Source organism: Giraffa tippelskirchi, chromosome 1 (genome assembly GCF_054371585.1).
Source record: "Giraffa tippelskirchi isolate mGirTip1 chromosome 1, T2T-mGirTip1v1.2.pri, whole genome shotgun sequence".
NCBI lineage: Eukaryota > Metazoa > Chordata > Mammalia > Artiodactyla > Giraffidae > Giraffa > Giraffa tippelskirchi.
This window is the reverse complement of record NC_137275.1, coordinates 30,659,040-30,685,176: the sequence shown is the minus strand read 5'-3', so window position 1 is coordinate 30,685,176 and position 26,137 is coordinate 30,659,040. Positions and strand designations below refer to the sequence as shown.

Sequence of the window (26,137 nt, the reverse complement as noted above, 5' to 3'; positions counted from 1 at the left end):
TTAAAGAGTTTTTCCCGTTTCCAATTAGTTTACTGTGTGAACTGTTCCACATGAAGATGTATTTTTGATATATTTATGGGGGAGGTGATCTCACTGTCCTCCTACTCCACCATCTTAATCCAATCCTGTACCATAAATTTAATTCCTACATTTTTAATAGGAAATGTTGTTATTTTCATTTACATTTGAAATATGTTATATTTAAAAATGCATCAAGTAAATGTGAAGACTAAAATTATTGTGGAAATTTTCCTATGCATTTAAATGATAATAGTTAATGCAAATTGCATTTCACTCTATACAGCAATTATTTTTACTACTTAACAATGTTAGCACATTCAGCCTTTCATCGACCTCATGAGATAGTTAATACCAATTGTGTGCATAGTGCTGTTGTGTCCAACTCTCTGGGACCCCATGGACTGTAGCCCACCAGGCTCCTCTGTCCATGGAATTTTCCAGGCAAGAAAATAGAGTGGGTTGCCATTTCCTCCTTCAGGGATCTTCCTGACTCAGGGATAGAACCCCATCTCCTGCACTGGCAGGTGGATTCTTTACCACCTCTCCAACTGGGAGGCTCAGTTAACACCACTATCTAATCTGTATTTCACTGAACAGCTGAAATAATGTCATTGATTAACTTGCCCAACCCCACATAACTCTGTAGTAGTTTTGCAGGAACTTAAATTTTGGCTATCTGTGTTCCAAGTGCAACCTGTAAATCATTATGGTATGGTGGCTCCCCTTTCTGGGTTACAGTTATTTTCAAAATGTAACATTGACAGTCATATTTTAATTGTAATATTATGACAAAAGTGTAATTATTGTTCCTGTTATGTGTTAGTGCATATAATTTTCCCTTAAATATACTGGCTTAGAACAACGATAATCATTTTATCTCTCATAGTTGTGGGTGTTGGCTGGGCTTGGCTAGGTGATTCTTTTACGTGGTTTCTCAGATAGTTACAGTCTTGTGATGATGGGTTGTAATCATCTGAAGGACATACCAGGTGATTGATTTGGGAAGAGGAAAACTGGTGGAAGCCTGGAACTACTGGGACTTAGGCATACCTATGTCTCTCCCCACCAAATGGTCATTTATCATGGAAACTTTGGGTATGAGGAGTAGGGAGAAAGAGAGGTGAGAAAGAGAGAGATAAAGATAAACAGACATAGACATAAAGACAGAGACAGAAAGAAAAATGGAGACAGAATGTGTTGTATTTCTTTTTTTTTCTATTTTAATAAATTTATTTATTTTAGTTGGGGGCTAATTACTTTACAATATTGTAGTGGTTTTTGCCATACATGGACATGAATCAGCCATGGGTTTACATGTGTTCCCCATCCTGAACCCCCTTCCCACCTCCCTCCCCATCCCATCCCTCCAGGTCATCCCATTGCCCCAGCCCCGAGCATTTGTCTCATGCATCGAACATGGAATGGTGTTCTGTTTCACATATGATAATATACATGTCTCAACGCCATTCTCTCAGAACGTCCCACCCTCACCTTCTCCCTCAGAGTCCATAAGACTGTTCTATGCATCTGTGTCTCTCGTTCTGTCTCGCATATAGGGTTATCATTACTATCTTTCAAATTCCATATATATGCATTAGTATACTGTATTGGTGTTTTTCTTTCTGGCTTACTTCACTTTGTATAATGGGCTCCAGTTTCATCCATCTCAATAGAACTGATTCAAATGTATTCTTTTTAATGGCTGAGTAATATTCCATTGTGTATATGTGCCACAACTGAGCCATGGAAGTTAAGCTGAAACACTTGTGAGACAGCAACCAGACTTAACTAAAGTTCAAGAGAGAGAAAATTACTCAATTGGAGAGCTGTCATAGTACTTGTAGTTATGTCTCAAAAACACTACAAATCTAAGCATAGATGTACACCAGCAGAAGTCACTAAGCTATTGAAAAATTCATTAAATATTGATGCTTAAACGACAGTAATGAAATTTTTGTGAGTTAAGATTTTACAACTATTGACATTGTAAACACAATGTGGTAATATATTTATTTATAATACTTAAAACATAAAATAGGTGTCCTAAAAAAGGCCCTAATTTGATATTGATATTATCTCAAATTTCCAGTCATTTCAAGTTTTGAATGAAACTAATACATTGATAGCATGATATTAAAATCTTAGGACTTAATATCATGAATCAATACACTGATTTCACCAATTATTTTTAAAGTCACATAATTAATAAATGAAAACATTATTGTGAATGTCAAATAATGAAATTTAGAGAATAAAAATTTAATTTCCCATCATCGGAAATTCGGTATATTAAGATCATTTCATCTGTGGTTATATAAATTTACATATATTTAATTTTATTTCCAAAGGAGAGTGTCATGCTTATGCTGTGTAATTCCTAGAACTTGTTCTTTATCTAGTAATGTGACATGGAGAGCACTCAACAATATTTCATATAATCTACCTGTTTACTCTAGTGACCATATCACTTATACATACCTATGCTGTAGGTTTGTTCACTGACAGCCATTTAAGTGCTAGTGGAAGTATTCATAGTATAATGATGACCATATGCAAGTCTTTCTGCCTGACAGATAACTAGATATAGAGTTGTAAAAATATCATATATTAATGCTTATTTATGGAATCTAGAAAAATGGTATTGATGAATCTACCTGCAGGGAAGGAATAGAGGTGCAGACATAGAGAACAGACTTGTGGACATACAGATGGGGCAGAAGAAAGGGGACAAGTTCAGAGAGTAGCACTGACATATTTACACTGTGCATGTGTGCTCAGTCACTCATTCATGTCCGACTCTTTGTGACCCCATGGACTGTAGCCCACCAGGCTCCTCTATCCATGGGATTTTCCAGGCAAGAGTACTGGAATGGGTTGTCATTTGCTACTCTAAGGGTCTTCCCAACCCAGAGATCGAATCTGCATCTCGTGCATTGGCAGGCAGAATCTTTACCACTGTGTCAACTGGGAAACCCATATATACACTACCATGTGTAAAATAGATAGGAGCAGAAAATTGCTATAAATACAGGAAGCTAAACTTGGTGATCTTCGAGGGGTGGGATCTAGAGTGGTGGGGTGAGGGGATGAGAGGAAGGCTCACAAGGGAGGGGATATATGTATACATATACTTGATACATTATATGGTAGAGCAGACACTAACAACATTGTAAAGCAAATATATTCCAATAAAAAGCAGAAAAAAAAGAAAGAAAAATATGTCCATTTTCAGAGAAATAGTTCTACCAGAATATTTATTCCACAAGTCATTTGTAGGAAAATAACTAATTGACTTAATTTGCATTTCTAAAAGCATGAATGGCCTTTGTCATTTTTCATAGGTCATTGGTCATTTCACTTCTTTCAATTTTTTGTTCATATTCTTTATTTATTTCTGTATCGGACTGTTTGACTTTTTGTTAGAGATTTGTAGTAGTTGTCACTGTACAGTGACTACTGATCCTTTTTAGGTTGCCTGTGTTGCAGGATAGATTTGAGGAAGAATAGTTAAGCCTACTGGGCTTCCTAGGTGGCACAGTGGTAAAGAATCTGGCTTCAGTGTAGGAGACACTGGTTCTGTCCCTGTATTGGGAAGATCCCCTGGAGTAGGAAGTGGCAACCCATTCCAGTATTCTTGCCTGGAAAATTCCATGGACAGAGGAATCTGAAGGGCTATAGTCCATGGGGTCTCAAAAGATTTGGACAAGAGTTAGCAACTAAACAACAACAAAATAGGAGGCAGGTATCAGCCACTGTATTTCTCATTCCATAAATATTCCACTGGGAAATGAGTTAAACTGTATTAAGGCAAATGGCTTCCCATGGTTTTAGATAAGAAGTGATGCTGAGGCTAGATGCACGGTAATAATCAAGAAGTTTTAGAGGTCTTACAAATGAAACAAAATTATGAATTTTTAAACACAATTCCAATTATTGAACAGTTTCTGTAACAAGATAAAGCTACAATATTCTGCACCAAAGTAAAGATAAAATACTCTGAATATATGCAAAGTAATATGGATATTATAAATAGACTTCTTATTGTTCTTGTGTCTATCAGTTCAGTTCAGTTGCTCAGTCGTGTCTGACTCTTTGCAACCCCATGAACCACAGCATGCCAGGCCTCCCTATCCATCACCAACTCCTGGAGTCCACCCAAACCCATGTCCATTGAGTCGGTGATGCCATCCAACCATCTCATCCTCTGTCGTCCCCTTCTCCTCCTGCCCTCAATCTTTCCCAGCATCAGGGTCTTTTCAAATGTGTCAGCTCTTCACGTTAGTTGGCCAAAGTATTGGAGTTTCAACTTCAACATCAGTCCTTCCAATGAACAACCAGGACTGATCTCCTTTAGGATGGGCTGGTTGGACCTCTTGTGTCTGTACGCAACATGTAAAACACTATTATATTCAAAGATTTCTTTTCCATATAACTTTTGAGTTAAAAAATAAATTTCAATATATACCCATATAGTTTCATGTTTATTTTTCACCAACTCTTCTCTTGGCATAACTTATTTCAACTCTTAAACAGAAAATCCCTTGAAAATAAACTTTAATCTGAGGTGCTGAATTGTGAAAAGTTGTTTTGTCACAAGAGGACAGGATCCTTATCATAACTCCTTCTTGCTGGATGAGTTCCATCTATGGAGTAAACTTGCTCCAGTTCTCAGATACAGATATTCCCTTTTCTCCTTCTTTCCTGTTTTAGCAAACTTCCAGCAACAAAACAGACAGCACATTGTGATGACAAACACAACAGTTGGCCCACAGGCCAACAGGAACCCAATCACGTCCAGGGAGTGGTACTAGTATCAGGTGAAGTCGTGGGCGGCTGGTTGCAGTTGCTTGGCTCCTTTGTAGCGGGTGGCAAACTCAATCCAGAAGACTGCTCAGTCCAGGGGCCTTACAGGCTGATCATGGTGAATTCTTGATAGACTCATAGCATTTTCTTTCTATCTGAAGTAGAAGTACAAAGATAACAACATTGAAAGGAAGCTACTTTACTTAAGCATACCAATGGCATAGATGATTTTCAAAAAGAGTCATACAAATTATTCAAAGCAAATATCATACAATTACAGAAAAGGAAAGTGAAAGTCACTCAGTCCTGTCCAACTCTTTGCAACCCCATGGACTGTACAGTCTATGGAATTCTCCAGGCCAGAAAACTGAAGTGAGTAGCCTTTCCCTTCTCTAGGGGATCTTCTCAATCCAGGGATCGAACCAAGGTCTCTGGCATTACAGGCGGATTCTTTACTAGCTGAGCCACAAGGGAAGCTACGATTACAGAAGTAGTAGTCTATTGTTAGTTGGGTCTTCATTGAAAGTTTGACTTTTAAATTGAAATTTTATGATTGACAGTTATTTAAAAAGTGAAAATGGAAGGTCAGGTGGAAAAATTCAATCTTTTCTACCATAGGAATTGATAAGAGCCATTCTAAACACTGTAAGTTGAACAGTGGAAAGGGGAGTTCAGGATGATGCTCTTGTGGTAGTAAAATAGAACAGAGTAATAGTGTAATAAAAAATGAAATGACTCCTAACCAGTCCAGGTGCTTCAACTCTTCTCCATTCCACCATCTATTTTCTACCAGTGGACAAAATTATTTTTTGGAGATACCTATTAGGTTATTACATCTCTCTACTCAAAATTTCCATCTGGCTTCTTATCACATTTAGAATAAAACCCAAATCTGTTCTTTTGGCCCATAGTAACCTACATGCTCAGACTCCTGGTAATCTCTTCTCTGATCACTTTGTTCAGGCACTCCGTTGTAGGCACATTGGCCTTCTAGCTGTTCCGTGATGTTGCAAATGTTTTCTCACCTTAGCACCTTTGAACTTGCAGTCTCTTTTGTCCTTCTGGAATATTCTTCCCCACAACACCCTGGAGCTTGTTTCAAGCTCTTGATTGAAGCCTTTGTCTCAGTATTATGTTCAAAGTGCAGAGTGGCTTTTCTTGATCACATTAAGATAGTAGTCAATGGCAATTCTTCCATTGTTTTTGTTTGTTTCTTCACTTGTTTATTTTGTTATTTAGTCTGTAGACATTTTAAAATTTGTTATATTTTCTAAAATAAACCTTTAAGTATTAAGCATGTATGAAAGCTGCACAAATTCCAAGTAAACAGCTCAAAACTCAAATAAGCTAGAAAGTTATCACCAAGTGAAACACAAATATAACTCCTACCCAGTTCAGGCTGTAAAGTATTATAAACTCCTGATAGGCATTCCTTCCTGATGGAAGCTTCCAGCCACTTCTCTCTTCCCCAGATTAAGGGCTAGCCTGACTTCTAACACCATACAATGATTTAACTTGTGTACATATTGGAATCACATGGTATGTAGTTATTTGTTTCTGTCTTGTGTAGATGTTGATTGATTCCACTGTTGTATAGTATTCCCTTATTTGACAATACCACAAATTTATTCATTCTTTGATCATTGGGCATTTGGATTGCTAACAGCTTTTTGGTCATTACTAGTTATTTGGTTGTAATTATTCTGATATATGTATTTTGGTTTATATATTTATACATGTTTATTAGTTATATATCTAAGAGTGGAATTTCTGAGAGAAGGCTGCATGCATATTTAAGTCTCTTTAATATTGCTAAACAGTTTTCTGAAGAGAACAGTTTTGTGTTCTCATCAGCAATATGAAAATGTTCCTATTTCTCCACATTCTTGTCAATGCTTGGTTGTGATAGTTCTCAAATTTTAGCTTTTATGATGAAGTAAAAATGAGGTTTAATTTCTATTTTCTTGATTACTAATGAAGAGGATAAAGCTGAATATATTTTGCCAGGAAGTGTAATCTTTTGTATAGGTATCTTACTACATCTATTGTAAGATTGAGGAAATTGCTATTTTTAGTTTGCAAAATATTTCTTTTGTATCATGAATGGATGTTGACTTTTATCAATTATTTAATCATTGGACTGGTCATAATATTTTTCTCTTTTATGTTGACAATTTATTGAATTATATGACTCATTTTCATACATATAAGCAAACAAACTTTCAATCCTGGAATAAGTCCATTTTGATCAAGGCATTCTGTACCTTTTATATGGCATTCTGCTTCTTTTGTATTTGATTTATGGAAGGAATTGTGTTAAAACAATTTGTTTTCCTGTAATGTCTTTATCTGTTTTTAATATTAGGGATTATGGCCTCATAAAATGACCTGGAAAGTGGTAATACGTTTGAATTATCTAAAAGAGTTTGTGGAAGATCCATAGTATTTCTTTCTTAATTATTTGGAAATATTTACTGATTAAGGCATCTGAGCTGGGAGTTTCCTTTGTGGGAAATTTTAACAGTTTTAACAGATTCAATAAAGTATGGAAATATTTAATTATTAAAGATGTATTATATCATTTTCATAAAAAATTGTGTTTCAGAGTACACTGGAAAGAGAAAAATAAATTACTGATGGAAAGTATGTTTGCAAATCATATATCTGAAAAGAGACTTGTGTATATGACACATAAGGGTTCTAATAGCTCAATAATAAAAAAGACAACCAAATTAAAAAGTGGATAAGGAATTGGAAGAGACATGTCTCTAAAATGATACAAATGGCCAATAAAAACATGAAAATATTCTCAGAATTAGTAGCCATAAGGAAAATATAAATCAAGACCAAAGAGTGATCATATTCATTACCATGCCTATAATAAAAATTATAATAGATAATAACATGTGTTGGCAATGATATGGAGGATTAGAACCCTCATACACTGTTGGTGAAAATGTTGAATGATGTGACCACTTTGGAAAAGAGTTTGGTAGTTTCTCATAAATAGAAAATATCCTATGACCCAGTGTATGATGTCTAGATAGCTACCAAAAAGCAGTAAAAACCTGTGTTCACACAGACATGTATAACATCATTGGTAGATTCTTTTCATTATAAACAAAAGTGAAAAAAAATGAAATGTCCATCAATTGATGAATGTATTAATAGAATGTGGTATGGTATGGATATACTATAAAATATTATTCAATAACAAAAAGTACTGGTACATGCTGCAATATAGATCTAACTAAAAACTTTTTGCTAAGAAAAGGAAGTCAGTTGTAAATGACCACATATTGTACGATGCTATTTAAGTAAAATATTCAGAATAAGAAAACCTATAGAGACAGGAAGATTAGTAATTCTTAGTATTTTTAGAGTTTCAGAAATTTTAAGCATTGAATTGAAATAATTTCTTTCTCATTTTTCAATCTTCTATGGATGAGCTTTGTATGCTCAGTCGCTCAGATGTGTCTTAACTCTTTGTGACTGTAACCTACCAGGCCCCTTCACTTGCGGGATTTTTCAGACTAGAATACTGGGGTGGGTTGCCGTTTCCTCCTCCAGGGGATCTTCCCAACCCAGGGATCAAACCCATGTCTCCTGTGTTTCCTGCATTGCAGGCAGATTCTTTACCACTGAGCCATCAGGAAACCCTAGTATGGATTCTGTCATACTTTAAAAAATGCATGCTTGTTACAATAAGCTCTATAGATTTCAGATTTCTTTCTCTTTTTTTTGCATGGAAAATTATTGCACTGATTAGTTGCTCGTTTGGAGAAGGAAATGGTACCCCACTCCAGCATTTTTGCCTGGGGAATCCCATGGACAGAGGAGCCTGGTAGGCTATAATCTATGAGGTTGCAAAGAGTCGGATACAACTTAGCATCTGAACAGCAACAGTTGCTCATTAAATCGATAGGATTAAAAAGCAACTTTGAAACAACTGGTTGAATGTAAAAGTGAAATTCAGATTGGTTATGTAATTTAATTATTTTAAAATTAGCCTCTTAATAAGGGAAATAAACTTATATTACTGTTGAAAAGAGAATTTATCGATCTATAGATACTACCTAGTTAAAGAAATGCTATACTCACGAAGGGTCATAAATGACAGTCTTCAGTGCACTGAGCAAGTCTGTACTTGACACTGTGTTCAAGTCTAATAGCTGTTCCCTTGGCCTCTATGTGAGCAGTATTATTGGGTTGGTTAACAAACATAGGGAGTCCCACCATGGGAATCGCATGGTAAATGGCTTCAGAGATGCCATTGCCACCACCATGAGTGATAAAAGCTTTGGTTTTCGGGTGACCTAAGAAAGAGATCAATGAGAACAATAAATTCTGAGTCCCATGGTTAGAAATAGAAACTGACAGTATAAGTCAATAAAGAAGGCAATGCTTTCTGCTGAGGATTGCTGTACTCATGGGATCATGCAAACATTTGTGGATTTCCAAAAGACTTCTGTCTGAGGAAATGAGAGAAAGTTATACATTAGAGCGGATGTTAGTGCAGAGTTGTTTTCTCCAGAGGGCAAGTGTGAACTGATTCTTAATTCAAAGAACACCATGCTCAAAATGATGGAGGTGAAGAAACATTGTTTCTTAGAAATAGAGGGAATGATTCATTCTGATAATGTATGGAGAATTCAGGGGGTGTTTGGCAATAGAGGAAAAATGATGGATGTGCTGATTACAAAGTCATCTTCTATCAGATGCACTTTGTTTTTAGGCAATGTGAGTTACTGAAAGTTCACAGAAAAGTATGGATGTTTACTATAAAGAAAGCTGAGCACCGAAGAATTGATGCTTTTGAATTGTGGTGTTGGAGAAGACTCTTGAGAGTCCGTTGGACTGCAAGGAGATCCAACCAGTCCACCCTAAAGGAAATCAGTCCTGAATATTCATTGGAGGGACTGATGTTGAAGCGGAAACTCCAATACTTTGGCCACCCGATGTGAAGAACTGACTCATTTGAAAAGACCCTGATGCTGGGAAAGATTGAAGGCAGGAGGAGAAGGGGATGACAGAGGATGAGATGGTTGAACAGCATCACTGATTCAATGCACATGAGTTTGAGTAAATTCTGTGAGTTGGTGATGGGCAGGGAGGCCTGGCATGCTGCAGTCCATGGTGTTGCAAAGAGTTGAACACGACTGAGCGACTGAACTGAACTGAACTTCCCATATCATCTTAGATAAAAGCACTACAGTAGTAGTAGAGCTGAGATAGAAGAGTGGGGAGACAAGAAGACCAGTGAAGAAGCTATTGAAAATTTATAGATAAAAGATGATTATCATCTAGTGTTGATGTTTTACCTTTCTGTTCCACTGTTGTCCCTGAGATTTAATTAGAACTTAGTATTTTTTTTTACCACCTTCTTACCAAGAAGATCATTCTGTGGGATCCACTCAAAAAGTTGAGTGTTGTGTCCTAACGAATCTGGTTTCTTCCCGCTGAATCTCCACACAACCTATTAAGACTAAGAAAAGACTCGACTCCATGAATAAGATCACAAGCCCAGAGCATTTTAGAAGTTAAAATCTAGTAAGAAGTCATCTTGTCCCACTTCTTTCAATGAACAGATGTGGGCATTTCTGCTCAGGAATGTTAAATAATGTTAAACAATAGTTCAAAAAAAATCAAAGTAGCAAAAATCTGGAACCCTGTTGATCAACTTATCATTTTGTTTACTACAACATGCTACGACTAGTTTTAAAGATGAGAGAAATTAGCTTGTAAATAATGTAATTTAATAGTTTAAAGCATTCAAGAATCAATCAGAACTGTAGTGTATACACAAAGCTGACTGAAATTTCTGCAACTTCATTTCATGTGACTATCTTATATAACAAACCTGTGGTTTGAATCTAGAAAATACTTTGCTTGCTCAGCAGTTTCTGAGAGAAATCGGTGAAGATTTGTTTATGGTTACTTTCTCCATGAAGCATTTTGATGGAAATGTGTATCTTTCTATTTTATATTGTGAGCAATATTATACTTTCTTCTATGTGGTATAATGAGATAAAATTTCTTCAACTAGTAGAGAGAATATAAATTATTTTACACTACATATTGGAAAATCATTTCCTATAATCTTTGAAGTGTAAAATTTCTAAGACATTATTTCACTTTTTTCCTCCAAAGGTATTAATAATGGAAATATCCATTCACATATTTTGTACAAAGCTAGGAATTGCAGAATAATAAAAGCAATAATTTTTTTTAAAAAAGAGAATGCCACATTAATTTTAATTGATCATTATAAACTGAAATAAGCAAATTAGAAGTTTGTGCTGTTAAGAAATCTAATTGCATTTTTTACAATAGAAAATACTAATTTAGAATGTATCAGCGATGCTATGTCTACCCCAAAGAAGTCACTGATGCTGAAATTCTCATTTCTCAATGGGATGAAATACCCCCAAATTCTAGATTAGTGGAGTAATGTTTTTTATGTTTAAGGCACATAGCTGTATATTACTTGTCAAGGCTGTCAGCCTGACTCCAGGCTCTCAAAGATGACAATAGTAAGAGTTGTTTGGTGCAGTTTAGGGCAAGTAGTTCACAACTAGTAAACGAGTACTGATGGATTTATACTGCCATAAAAATAATGATAGGACTTTAGCAGGAAGTGCTTCTCTAATTTTTTCTCCTCTAACACTGACTCTTCCATGCTTCCCAGTTTTTGCCTCTCCTCTTCCTCCTCATCTCTGAGAAAGTAGTTGTTAATCCAGTCAGTCAGAATAATATGTTGATTAGGTCAAGTTGCTAATGGGCAGGACTAAGAGACCTTAAAGTTGGAGCCCATGCCCCTTCCTGTCATCTTTTTCTGCTTTAACAGGAAAAAAAAACCCTGTATCCCAGGCTTCTCTTTTGATCTTTTCCACAATGACTGGTTTTAAGACACATGCTGTTTTCATCTTGGGAAAAGAGGGTGCAGGAGTAGGAGGAAGGATTTTAATTTTTATGCTCCAACTCAGCCTTTTTCAAAATTCTTTTGAATATCAAATATAGAGTGCAGCTACCAATTGAATTGTAACAGGATACATCTCAAATGCTCTGAACTTCCACAGTCTCCCCAGGAAGTCCTCTGGGAAAAATTCTAATTTGGGGTAAGATTTGGATGTTGTTGTGTTCTTACTATTGACTTAATACCACTAGAACCTCACAAATAATCTCTGAGATAGAAATATCTCTCAGAACAAAGTAAAACTGGAATTGGAACATTTAAGCACATATGTCCACCTTGTACCATTTTAAAATTCAACTTCAAAGGAAAAACTAGATATACAAGTTCATTTTGATCTAACCATGTTATGATATTCTGCTTCTCTCCCCTTTGCAAAAACCATTCTAAAGGATCCACTCCAGACTTTAAAGAGATTCATTCAAGTAGCTGTTCAGTACAAAGGCAATTGGAATCTGGGCAAGGGTCGATGCAATCATGTTAGCCCTTTCTTCTGGAAGGTTTTCAACCATTGACCCCAAACTCAGTACTATACTGCCATCTTCTTCAGAGCTTTGGACAAACGCTTCGATTTCCTGAAAAGAAATAATTCGTTGTATTATGAAGGGGAATCAGCCGAGAGAGGGTTTTTGTTTCATTCATTCTTTCTTCAGTTTGTTTGAAGAACATGAATACATACATTTGTAAAGAGAGAGAATTGTTAGAATAGCATCATCTTCTAATATGCTAAACTATTAAAACACTTTAGAAAGAGATGTGTGATATGCAATTCATTTTCTTTACCCAATGTATTATCATTGACTACTAACAAGTATGGTGATTTATTTATCATTTGCCAACAAGGGATGTCACTAAAGTGAAAGTCTCCAGTGAAGAACATTTCACATTGTGACAACACAGATTTGATTTTCTTAAGTGAGTTTTGAAGATAATGTAATTTTTATTCCATGTCTCAAACAATAGCAGGACCAGGAATTTTTTTGTCATTCTCTGTTAAATGTTGCTAAGATCCTGAAACAATGGCTTAGTAATTTGTCCTAGGATGACAGGATTATACAAGCACCCAAGTAAAATAGTATGCTTATTAAAACATATGGCTTGCTCACCAGGACAAGATTCAAGACCTCACTGTGTCCGTAAATCCAAAGTTATGCCTTCAACTTTGCTAAATTCCAACCTGTTCCTTACATTACAAAGGCCCTCTTAATATCACCAACCAGAACTCAACACCTTAGATTACCTTTCTCTGATTTCCTTTTACTGAAAATTGATGAAACTCTGTCAAAGTGCTGTTCCTGTTTCCTGTAATAAGTTAAATAATCCTAGCCTAGCCTAGCAAGATCAACAGGTTTTTTTTTTTTTTTTTTTTCTTTCTTGGTTTGTTTTGGAGAAGTTGACAAAAGACAGGTATTTAAAAGGACCTGAACTCCTAACAGAATTCCTCAAATAAAGTGAAAAACAGTCTGTAGCTCAGCTTCATGAATTTGTGTGTTATTCTTTGTTCAATGTATTTGTTACTGAATTGATCTACTTTTCTTCTTAGCAATTTTCAGGACATGTCTTCTGAAACACAGGCTTTCCTGATTATAAGGCTACCTATGATAATATAAGGGTAATGGGGCTTCCCTGGTGGCTCAGATGGTAAAAAATCCACCTTCAATGCAGGAGACCCGGGTTCAATTCCTGGGTAGGGAAGATATCCTGGAAAAGGGAATGGCAACCCACTCCAGTATTCTTACCTGAAGAGTTCCAGGGACAAGGGGCCTGGTGGGCTATAGTCCATGGTATGGCCAAGAGTTGTACACAACTGAGTGACTAATACTTTCAGTTTTCCCTTTTCCATGACAATATGAACAGATTAAAGGTTACATATAATTGCTTTGGTAAAAGAAGAACAACATTCTTGTTAAATCATCTCTATATAATTAAATAAGAACTCTCAATTTATTAACCATGATTTATTATTTATTTATTGGTGTTTCAAATTCCCAATACCCACAAGTTCCCTAAATTTAAGCCTCAGCTAAGACTCTGATCTATTAAACTTCTCATGATATTACAGTAATTTTCTGAAAGAGACAAGGACTGCTGAAAGTATTTTTTCTTGTCTTAAAAGTTTGTTTCTTTTTTCTTCCTAGATCATGCTCTGATAATGCTGGGTATGCTACATTAACTTCATCTCTGTTAAGGAAATAGCTTTTTAAAACTTCCCATAGCTTATTTTTCCTTATTTTTATTCAAACCCTAATGAAATTGCAATATCATATATTATCATTATTTTTATATGGGATGTTTAAATGTTGAGTATAAATTTGATTTTATTTCTCATCTTGGCCCAGATATTTTAAGGATACTAATGCTATGATATACAGTGAATGTGACAGATTTTGCCTGTAAGTTATTTGTTTTTGGTGGATTTTACACCATGAGAGTGTGACTTATTGGGTAAAACACCTGATCAAGCTATCTAAGAACTAATTATGGTTTATGACATTAAGTTACAGAAAACTTTCATTTACATTTTTAAATGTGGATCCTATTGTGCAGGTTTTGAACTGTGGTCTTGGAGAAGACTCTTGAGAGTCCCTTGGACTGCAAGGAGATCAAACCAGTCAATCCTACAGGAAATCAGCCCTGAATGTTCATTAGAAGGACTGATGCTGAAGCTGAATGTCCACTACTTTGGCCACCTAATGCAAAGGACTGATTCATTAGAAAATACCTGATGCTGGGAAAGATTGAAGGCAGGAGGAGAAGGGGATGACAGAGGATAAGATGGTTGGATGGCATCACCATCTCAATGGACATAACTTTGAGCAAGCTCCAGGAAATGGTAAAGGATAGAGAAGGATGGCGTGTGGCAGTCCATGGGTTGGCAAAGAGTCAGATATGACTGAGCTACTGAAAAACTCCAGCAGATTTCCTGACTCAGGAATTGAGCCCACATCTCCTGCAACTCCGGCATTGGCACGTGGTTACTTTATCACTGGACCATAAAGAATCCTGGACATCAAAGATTTGATGCTTTCTTGAAACTCAGCTTTCAAAAACCTAAGATCATGCATCTGGTCCCATTACTTTATGGCAAATAGATAGGCAAACAATGGAAACAGTGAGAGACTATTTTCTTGGGCTAAAAAAATCACTGCAGACGGAGACTGCAGCCACAATTTAAAGATGCTTGCTCCTTGGAAGAAAAGCTATGACCAACCTAGACAACATATTAAAAAGCAGAGACATTGCTGACAAGGGTCCATCTAGTCAAAGCTGTGGTTTTACCAGTAGTCATGTATGAATGCGAGAATTGGACTATAAAGAATGCTGAGCGCAGATGAATTGATGCTTTTGAACTGTGGTGCTGGAGAAAACTCTTGAGAGTCCCTTGGACTGCAAGGAGATCCAACCAGTCCATCCTAAAGGAAATCAGTCCTGAATATTCATTGGAAGGACTGATGCTGAAGCTGAAACTCCAATATTTGGCCACCTGATGTGAAGAACTGACTCCTTGGAAAAGACCCTGATGCTGGGCAAGATTGAAGGCAGTGGGGAAGGGGACGACAGAGGACGAGATGTTGGGATGGCATTACTGCCTCAATGGACATGAGTTTGAGCAAGCTCCAGGAGATGGTGAAGGGCAGGGAAGCCAGGCATGCTGCAGTTCATGGGGTCAAAAAGAGACAGATGTGACTGAACAACTGAGCAACGACAACATTGTGCAGGTTAATACTAAGCCAGTCACTTTCTCCTTGGTATTTACCTTACTGTATTTATTTCCAAACCTGATTTGTGAGATCAGGCAGCTTGAAAAGTAAAAGTTGAAAGTTAGTCTCTCAGTCACATCTGACTCTTTTCCACCCCATGAACTGTAGCCTGCCTGGCTCCTCTGTCCATGGAGCTCTCCAGGCAAGAATACTAGAGTGGCTTGCCATTTCCTTCTCCAGGGGGTCGTTCTTACCCAGGATTAGAATCCAGGTCTCCTGCATTGCAGGCAGATTCTTTACCAATCGTGGTACTAAAGAAATCAGGCAGTTTATATGATTGAAATAAAACTATACCTAATAAAATTAGGCATTGTGTCATGAGTGTTAAGTAACTTCACTAGATTCCAACTCTTTGCACACCTATGGACTATAATCTGCTAGGTTTCTCTGTGCATGGGATTCTCTAGGCAAGAATACTGGAATTGTTTGCCATGCCCTCCTCCAGGGAATCTTCCCGATCCGGGGATCCAATCTGCAACTCTTACATCTCCTGCATTGGCAGGCCAGTACTTTACCACTAGCACCTGACAGAGGCTTATTGTCATGAATTGTATTATCAGGATGCAATGATTTCTGGTCTGTTTTGTGTTGTGAAGTTCTTTCACCTCAGATAAGATCAGAACAAATACTGAAGTGCATTCACAAAGTTTTTGGAAAAAAATATGAGTTTGCCAGTACACACACATACACACACACACACACACACACACACACACACACATACACACACACACACACCCCAGAAGAAATCCCTCCAGTCTAGATACTGATGACACTGCTTAAAACTTCAAATACTTTCTTCTTGTTTTGATTTCAGAGACAAATTCCTTTGGCCAAAATTTCACTATAAAAGAAAGTCATGGTAGCCAATATTTATGAAGCACTATGTTTTGGCAGTGTGTAGGAACTTCATGTATGTGCGATCTAAGTTGTTTTAATTGTGTCCACTCTTTGCGACCCTATGGACTATAATCTGCCAGATTTCTCTGTTCATGGGATTCTCCAGGCAAAAATACTAGAGTGGGTTCCCATGCCCTTCTCCAGGGTATCTTCATGATCCAGGGATTAAACCTGAGGTTCTTTACCACTAGTGCCACCTGGGAGCCCAAGAGCTTTATGTATCTGGTGGATTATTTTTATTCTCAATAGTTATGGTCTATAAAGCAGACCATACTTTTCTTCCTTTATTCTCATGCATCCATATTTTATAGGAAAGGTACTATGGCAGAATTTGCTTTTTGTATATTTCCTACCTATCACAGTACCATATATTAAAGCACCAGATTCCATCAGTTCAGTTCAGTCTCTCAGTTCCATAGTCTTTGAATACTCTCATATATTTCCAATTTTAATATTGCATTATCAAAGTTTGATTCTTTTAGATATTTCATTGCAATTTACTTTAATAAAATATGAGAGATCACTCCCACATCACCTCAATCTAAAGTATCTTTTGATTTGTACTTTATTATATGTAATTGTTCAACATTCATATTTTTTTCTGGCTGACCAGTCTATAAGATCCCCAAGGACTACCATTGTATCTCTCCCTTTCACCCCTCCTTCTTCAGTACAGAGTATAGAATCTAGCATTTGGCAGACAAAGAATAAACATTTGTTGAAAAAATATTATTTCTCATGTGTTGGAAGACTTTATCATAGTGGCTATATCCACATAATCTTGCACTTCTCTCATATTTTTTATTACTGTTATATAATCCAGAATTTTCAGTAATAATGAAACATGAAACACACAGTAAGTGAAGGAATGGTGTGAAGAAATTTTATATATTGCCCATGTCATTTCCATAAGACAGTATTTGGACTGGGTATGGAAAACTCCCTTCAAGATCAAAATTTTACCTTATGCAGTAGTTTGGTGGGTTTGCAGTGAAGTCCTTCAACAAAATCAAAATTTGGTAAGAATGGTTGGGGAAATTCAAAATCCCAATAGCTCATTATCAACCAAAAATCAGTTTTTCTCATCAAGTCACAGATTGTAGTGGGTCTTCCTGTAAAAGAAGATAAGAAAAGGAATATATGGAAATTTGTAAATATGTATCCATTTTTCTTAGATAATACAGCAATAAAGCTTCAGTTCTGTATAGGCCAAGATGAACAAATAATTCCAGTGTTTTACAATTTAAACAAATATATATAGAGAAAAAAGAGAGGGAAAAACACATGTAAGTGAGAAACTTACATAGCTCATAATAACCTCTTCCCTTGGCACCTTTGAACCTTTCTAAGTTCATGTACTATTAAAGATTAACTCGTGTATCACACGTTACAGGTTCACTAATAGATTTTAATTCTAAGTCAATTTTACTCTGTAATTATTTACACATGTGACAAATATTGCATTCTAAATTCTTGTTTTCCACTGAATAGCATTAGATTTGCATCACTTTCATGATATTTGTGCATTTTTAATAACGTTCTGACATTTTAAACATTTTTTTAAACTAACTGAGGATCCCATCTTCCAGGGAGAATCCAGCATTGTGTGACTGCCATGCACCCATTGGCAGGGCAAGTTCCCGGTGCTAATAGGTTGGGGAAGGATTCTAAAATGGTGCTTGCCACGGCTGGTGTCAGCATGGTGGAACAAGATCCCCAAAATGGCTACCACCAGAGCCTCATCCCCAGGTGTAGTCCCAGCTGCACAATGCCTCTCCAGGAGATGCTCCAAGATTAGCAAGTGGTTCTTTCCCAGGTGTCTTTCAAACTACTGACTCTTCGCTGGAACTCAGACTAAGTGAGATTTTGTGTACACCCTCTGAGAACAGTCTCTGTTTATAGAGTCTCCTGTTTTCGCCAATGTAAGCCCCCCTGGTTTTCAAAGCTAGACATTCTGGGGGTATATCTTACCAAAATACAGAGCTTGATGTGGGAGCTGAAACCCGTTTCTCCTGGAGGAGGACCTCTATGGTTGTGATATTCCTCCTGTTTGTAGGTGGCCAACCTCAGGGTATGGGTCCCAGTTGGACTGTATCTCTGCTCCTACTACTTGTCTTGTTGTGGCTCCTTCTTTATATCTGTCTGCTGCTGCTGCTGCTGCTGCTGCTGCTAAGTCACTTCAGTAGTGTCCGACTCTTCATGACCCCGTGGACTGCAGCCTACTAGTCTCCTCCGTCCATGGGATTTTCCAGGCAAGAGTACTGGAATGGGTTGCCATTGCCTTCTCTCTTTATATTTGTAGTTGTGGAAAATCTTTTCTGCTAGTCTTCAGGTTGTTCTCAAAGATAATTGCTTTGTGAATAGTTGTATTTTGATGTGTCCATGGGAGGAGATAAGTCCAGGGTCTTTCTATTTCACCAACTTGATCTCACTCACATAGATATTGCTTTCTAAAGATTATTAATAAATTTCCACATTAAATATGGACCAACAGCATGAAGAATTTGCACTTTTCACACTTGTTTCAATCTGGTCTTCAGGTCACCTTGTCAGCCACCAGAGGATACTGGTTACTCATGAGAACTTTTTAGAGTATAGACAAAGACAAGAAGAGACACTCCAGTGGTTTAAGAATCCTCCCTAATGATTCAGATCTCACCAGGAATCAACAGCCTTCCCTCCCATAGCTAAAGTCTCAACTTTCTTCTGTACATTTTGAAGTATAAAGCTTATTGTGGGACTAAATTCTTGAACCATCTGTGATCAAGAAATTGTATGATGAGTGAGATGCACTAAATGAAATGATGGCTTTCACCTCCATCTTTATGTTATTTTTTTTTCTGTCCTAGGAAATTTGAAACATTCTGACTATATCGATTACTACAATATAATGGCAATGGAAGGCTGCTTGATAACTGCCTAAAAAGGAAAAACGGATGGGCAGCTAAGGAACTATCTTATGATTCAGTCTGTCAAGTGTGGTCCTATGTCTAAATTTGTGTCTTTGGTCTCCAGAAAAATTATAAATATTGGAAAAACTAAAAATAAATATTAAAAAGCACGTCGGAATGAGTGGTAAGGAAGAGTCACATGCTAAAGACTGATAAAAATCTTCCTTTTTAGTATTTATAACTTGGTTAAAGGCTCTCCTTTGCTAATTTCTCTTCTTAGAATAAATCAGCAATGCTTTGATGGCTCCTTGTTCAAGGAATGACATAAAAATTTTGGAAAGCTGGGCTACAAAACCTGCCTTGGTTGCAAAAGTCTATTTGTACCAGTCACTTGCACCTGTCTCCTTACTTACCTAAAATTTCTCTAAGCTTTTTCATGGCTTTGGATTATTTGCTTAGTCATATCCTCAGAGACCCACACATATACTCCATTCACAGCCCAGCATTCTACTTTGATTTTTTGCTATTTTTTGCCCATGTTTTCCTTCACATTGCTGTGCATGTGCTTATTATGTTACTTCCCTTAAAAGCTGCTTTTCTATGACCTATGATTCCTGATTAACTTTTATCTTAGAAACTTTAATCTCTGAATTATTTATTTTAGAAACGTTGATCTTTGGATTATTTGCTTAGTCTTTTATTTTAGATAGGCCTACTCCTCCTCCACTTCATTCACCAACCAGCCTTTTACACTGATTGTTTGGCATTTGATGCCCTTTTTTACTTCACATTAACTCGCATGACCCTGCTATGGAAACTCATCTAAGAGTTTATTTTCTATGACCTGTGATTCTTGGTTAATTTTTAGCAGATTTGTTCCTAGACTTTGGTCTTCATTCTATTCTTCAAGCTTCTACCTCCTATAACATCATACAATATACATGTAAACTTAATCTTAAATACTGCATATACAATATATATGTAATCTTAAATTAACCTTGTAAATCTTTTTAGCCATTGAGAGCAATAATGAATTTCTGCCAAGGATGGTTTCCAAAAATTTTACAATAATTTCCAAACACAAAGATATATATATATATTTGGGTAAAACGTAGTGAGGGAACATCACTCTTGGCAAAGGTAAGTTTGGTTAGTTGAGTGATATGGAGAACGTCTGTTATAAAGACCACCACAATCAAGAGAAACTAATGCTTACCATTATATTTATCCAAATCATAGATGGAGTTTTGAAATTAGAGTCTCATGTTTTTTTTTTCTTCCATATAACGGAATATGCAAAGTGGTTGCTCCGGGGCCACTGCTATGTTTTAATTCCTTCTCTGTCACTTCTTCCCCATGAAAACTTGAGTAGGTTACCTTACTTAAGTTTCTGTATGGATAAAATGAGAATAATATTGCCTATGAATAAGATCTCTATGTCTCTATCCTATGAAATAATAAATATGATGGACTTAGATTTCCTGGAAGAGAGCAAATTCTCAACAAATATTTATTAATTTCCTTCTGCTCTCCAAATTGGTAAACAACAGAAAAGAAGAGGAAGTTCAATAAATATTTGTTGTTGAATGGATGCGCTCACAGCATCAAGATTAGATATCATCTAGATATCGTGGTATGTCTTGCTCTGGAATGGCTGATCCATGTCAATATATGGCAAAAACCACTACAATATTTTAAAGTAATTAGCCTCCAATTAAAATAAATTGAAAAAAAGAAAAAAAAAAAAGAAATCACCCAGATATGAAAAATCTATTGGACTCTCACCTTTTGCTTACCTTTTCAAACTGCAGGTATTAGAATCAGAAAGCAGACATTGATAATTCAAATATTATCCCCCGATGATTTTTTTATATTTTAATATTAATCTCTGATGTTTTAGGTTTACTTAGTCAGTTTAGTCTCTCAATCCTAACCAACTCTTTGTGATCCCATGGACTGCAGCATGCCAGGTCTTCCCTGTCCATCACCAACTCCCAGAGCTTGCTCAAACTCATGTCCTTAGATTTGGTGATGCCATCCAATCATTTCATCCTCTGTCATCCCCTTCTCCTCCTGCTTTCAATCTTTTCTAGCATTAGGGTCTTTTCCAAACAGTCAGTTCTTCATATTAGGTGGTAAAAGTATTAGAGTTCCAGCTTCAGCATCAGTTCTTCCAATGAATATTCAGGACTGATTTTATTTAGGATTGACTAGTTTGATCTCCTTGCTGTTCAAAGGATTCTCAAGAGTCTTTTCCAAAGCCACAGTTCAAAAGCATCAATTCTTCTGTGCTCAACCTTCATTATGCTCCAACTCTTATATCCATACACGACTACTGGAAAAACCATAGCTTTGACTACACTGACCTTTGTCAGCAAAGTAATGTCTCTGCTTTTTAATATGTCTAGGCTTATTTTAATATGCTATCTAGGTTTGTAATAGTTTGTCTTCCAAGGAGCATGTGTCTTTTAACTTCATGCAGCAGTCATCACCTGCAATGATTTTGGAGCCCAAGAAAATAAAGTCTGGAGAAGGAAATGGCAAACCACTTCAGTACCCTTGCCTTGAGAACCCCATTAACAGTATGAAAAGACAAAAAGTTAGGACACTGAAAGATGAACTCCTTAGGTTGGTAGGTGCCCAATATGCTGATGGAGAAGAGTGGAATGGAGAAAAAACTCCAGAAAGAATGAAGAGGCTGAGCCAAAGTGAAAACAATGTCCAGTTGTGGATGTGACTGCTGATTAAAGTCAAGTCTGATGCTGTAAAGGACAATATTGCCTAGGAAACTGTAATGTTAGGTCCATAAATCAAGGTAATTTGGAACTGATCAAACAGGAGATTTTGAAAAATTGCTTAGTTGAGTAAATTCTCAAAGTTACGACAATACAAAAAGTTTTGACCAATCTAGAAAGCTTATTAAAAAGCAGAGACATTACTTTGCTGACAAAGGTCTGTCTAGTCAAAGCTATGGTTTTTCTAGTAGTCATGTATGGATGTGAGAGTTGGGCTATAAAGAAAGCTGAGCACAGAGGAATTGATGCTTTTTAATTGTGGTGTTGGAGAGGACTCTTGAGACTTCCTTGGACTGCAAGGAAATCCAACCAGTCCATCCTAAAAGGAAATCAGTCCTGAATATTCATTGGAAGGACTGATGTTGAAGCAGAAACTTCAATACCTTGGCCACCTGATGCGAAGAACTGACTTATTTGAAAAGATCCTGGTGCTCTGAAAGATTGAAGGCAGGAGAAGGGGACAACAGAGGATGAGATGGTTGAATGGCATCACTGATTCAACGGTCATGAGTTTGAGTAAACTCTATGAGTTGGTGATGAACACAGAGGCCTGGTGTGCTGCAGTCGATGGAGTTGCAAACAGTCGGGTATGACAGCGACTGAACTGAACTGAACTGAAACAGGAGATAGCAAGAGTGAACATTGACATTCTAGGAATCAGTGTATTAAAATGGACCAGAATGAGTGAATTTAATCAGATGACAATTATATCTACTGTGGACAAGAATCCCTTTTAAGAAATGGAGAAGCCCTCATAGTCAAGAAAAGAGTCTGAAATGCAATACTTGGACGCAATCTTAAAAATGACAGGAGGATCTCTGTTTGTTTCCAAAGCAAACCATTCAATATCACGGTAATCCAAGTATATGCCCCAGCCACTAATGCTGAAGAAGCTGAATTTGAATGGTTCTATGAAGACCTACAAGACCTTCTAGAACTAACATCAAAAAATATGTCTTTTTCATCATAGGGGGCTGGAATGCAAAAGTAGGAAGTCAAGAGATATCTGGAGTAACAGGCAAATTTGATCTTGGAGTACAAAAATGAAGCGGGGCAAAGACTAAGAGTTTTGCCAAGAAAACACGCTAGTCATAGCAAATACCCTCTTCCAGCAACACCAGAGAAGAATCTACATTGGACATCACGAGATGGTCAATACCAAAATCAGATTGATTATACTTTTTGCAGCCAAAGTTGGAGAAGCTCTATACCATCAGCAAAGAAAAAATTGGGGGCTGACTGTGTCTCAGATCATGTACTCCTTATTGCCAAATTCAGACTTGAATTGAAGAAAGTAGGGAAAACCACTAGATCATTCAGATGTGACCTAAATCAAATCCCTATGATTATACAGTGGAAGTGACAAATAGATTCAAGGGATTAGATCTGATAGACAAAGTGTATGAAGAACCATGGACAGAGGTTCATAACATTGTACAGGAGGTAGTGATCAAAACCATCCCTGCAAAAAGAAATGCAAAAAGGCAAAATGGTTGTCTGAGGAGGCCTTACAAATAGCTGAGAAAAGAAGAGAAGCTAAAGGCAAAGGAGAAAAGGAAAGATATATCCATCTGAATTCATAGTTCCAAAGAAGAACAAGGAGAGATAAGAAAGTCTTCCTAAGTGATCAATCCCAAGAAATAGAGAAAGCATTAAAATGGGAAAGACTAGAGGTTTACTTAATAAATGACATTTAATCCATTGAGAGAGAAGGAGTAATACTAGATAACTCCCAGAGAAACTCATCCACAACTAAGCAATTTTTCTCCTAATAGAGATACTAGATGATGGAAATGTTAGAGAGATTAAAATAATAGAAGAATTGAATCTAGATGGAGAAGTCAGGAACTTTCATTCTGAAAGCTAAAAGGAACCTCAGCTATGAGTTCATAGAAATGTTTAATTTTAAAGACAAGTAAACACAAAGTTTATACAAAATATCAGATTTCTTTGTACATAGATTTCTTTTTACTGATCCAGGTTTAAAAATATATTTCCTCATGAATAATCTTCATTTGATTTTTAAATATATTTAATGAAATTTCTTACTATATCAAAAATGGCTAATACTCTTTGTAACTCCTCCTATTAAGAGGTGGAGGTTATTTCTTCACCCTTTGAATTTGGTCTTTCCTCCTGACTTGTTTTACCAATAGAAGGTGGCAGAAGTGATTTTGTGTGACTTCCAAATCTAGACCTAAAACTTTCATTACAACCTATTCTACAATTTTGCTATCATCTAAAAGGTCGAAGGTTTTCTGTTGGAGAGGTCACCTGGAGGAGATAATCAAAGTATCCTGCTAATCTGCCAAACCCCAGCCATGTGAGTGACACTTTCTTGGACTGTTCCACTTCTGCCAAGCCTGATAACTAACAGTAGCATAAAGATTAAGTCCAGGAAAAACCCACTGAAGAGACATTTTCCTAAGGCCAGCCCAAATTTCTGATTCATAGGATCATGTGCAAACAGTGTGCTTTCTCTTTTAAACCATGAGTTTTAGGACATCTTATTTTACAGCAATAAATAGCAGACATTATAATTTATGAAAATCACAGTGCATATGTAGCTTTCAAAATAAATAAACCTCAAGAATATTCACATATTGGATTATTATTGTCAAATAGAGGAACATCTCCAATGTCACAGAGTTCAAGACTACTTTGAATAGTTTATATCTTTTGACTAAGAAGTTGTTATATTTCCATTTTGACACTAAACATAAGAAAATACAAATTATACCACTCTAACTCAAACAAAGAAAGTAAGATTTCTTTCCATCTACTGGAAGGAAAAATGTAATAAACTAGACTTACCTAATACTTCACTGTAAAATTTATCCCACTTCTTCTTAAAGCTCTCATGCAAAGTCAAAATATAAGTTATACACCGTATTTGTCACTTTCTCCATAAATGTCATTTTGTCACTTAGTTCAAATAATATAATAGGTATGTAGGAAGGAGGTAATATGAGCCCTCCACAGAGTTTTTCATATGTATTGCCGGTGGTAAATCGAAAACTGTAGACTAAAGGTAGGGTAAACAGTTTAACCAGCAGTTCAGCACAAAGAGAAATTGCATCTCTAAGAACAACATCAAATCTGGACTCTCTCAGTTTTTTTCATAAGTTTTTTGTTTAAAACTCCATCCGCACAGAGCTTTTGAACAGTATCAGAATATTTGTGATATGTTTTTTGCATCTTTGAATCATATGCCCATAATGTATTCTTTGGTAATTCATATGCCCATAATGTACTCTTTGGTAATTCATATGCCCTTATCTTGATCTATTTCATAAAATGCAAATCATGCTCATTCTTAGTGAAAGATGTAGGATAAGCCTCAAATTTAAGGGCAGAGGGTTTACTGGGATCCACCAGGATGGAAGGTGAACATGTTAGCACAGTTACTTCATGGTCCCTCTGAGCAAGTTCATCCAAAATTGTCTTGAAATTGATCCAGTGACTCTATTCCATTGGACATACCAGCACCTTTTCACAAAAGTCAAAGCTGAAATAAAAAGAAAGCACAAGAAGAAAAGCCCATCTCTTAGACATCTTGATAAAATCCAAACCTTCTTCATAAGCTTCCTTAACTTCAGAGGTAGCTCTCCCTTATATCCAGGACAGAATCAATTAAGTGGTTAAAGTATAACTGCCACTTGGTAAGGTCAAAATGACTATGACCTAAAGACTGTTTCCAAGAGTCTGCCTTAGCAATTTCTCTGCAAGCTAATCTCCAGACTTTGGAAAGCAAATAGATAAAGAAAAGCATAGATGATTTTGTGCTTTTGTGTACAATAAATCCCAGTATCACTGTAAATGCTCTGGCTCTAGGCTAAGAGGAAATTACCTAGGATGTAGGGAATTTGCAGATAAGGAAGCAGCATGTGTCAACACAGATACATTCTGATTTATTTGAGCATTCTAAGCATTTCTTTCTGCATATTTTTACACTTATTTTATTAGCTCCATTTCATTTAGCTCACTGAAGCT

The 26,137-nt window shown here is 36.5% G+C and overlaps 1 pseudogene; it reads right to left on the bottom strand.

The window, feature by feature from the left end:
- Window positions 1-4,633: 4,633 nt before the first annotated feature.
- On the bottom strand, window positions 4,634-25,342 carry LOC145515433 (UDP-glucuronosyltransferase 2B18-like; annotated as a pseudogene).
- Between the last annotated feature and the right edge of the window lie 795 nt (window positions 25,343-26,137).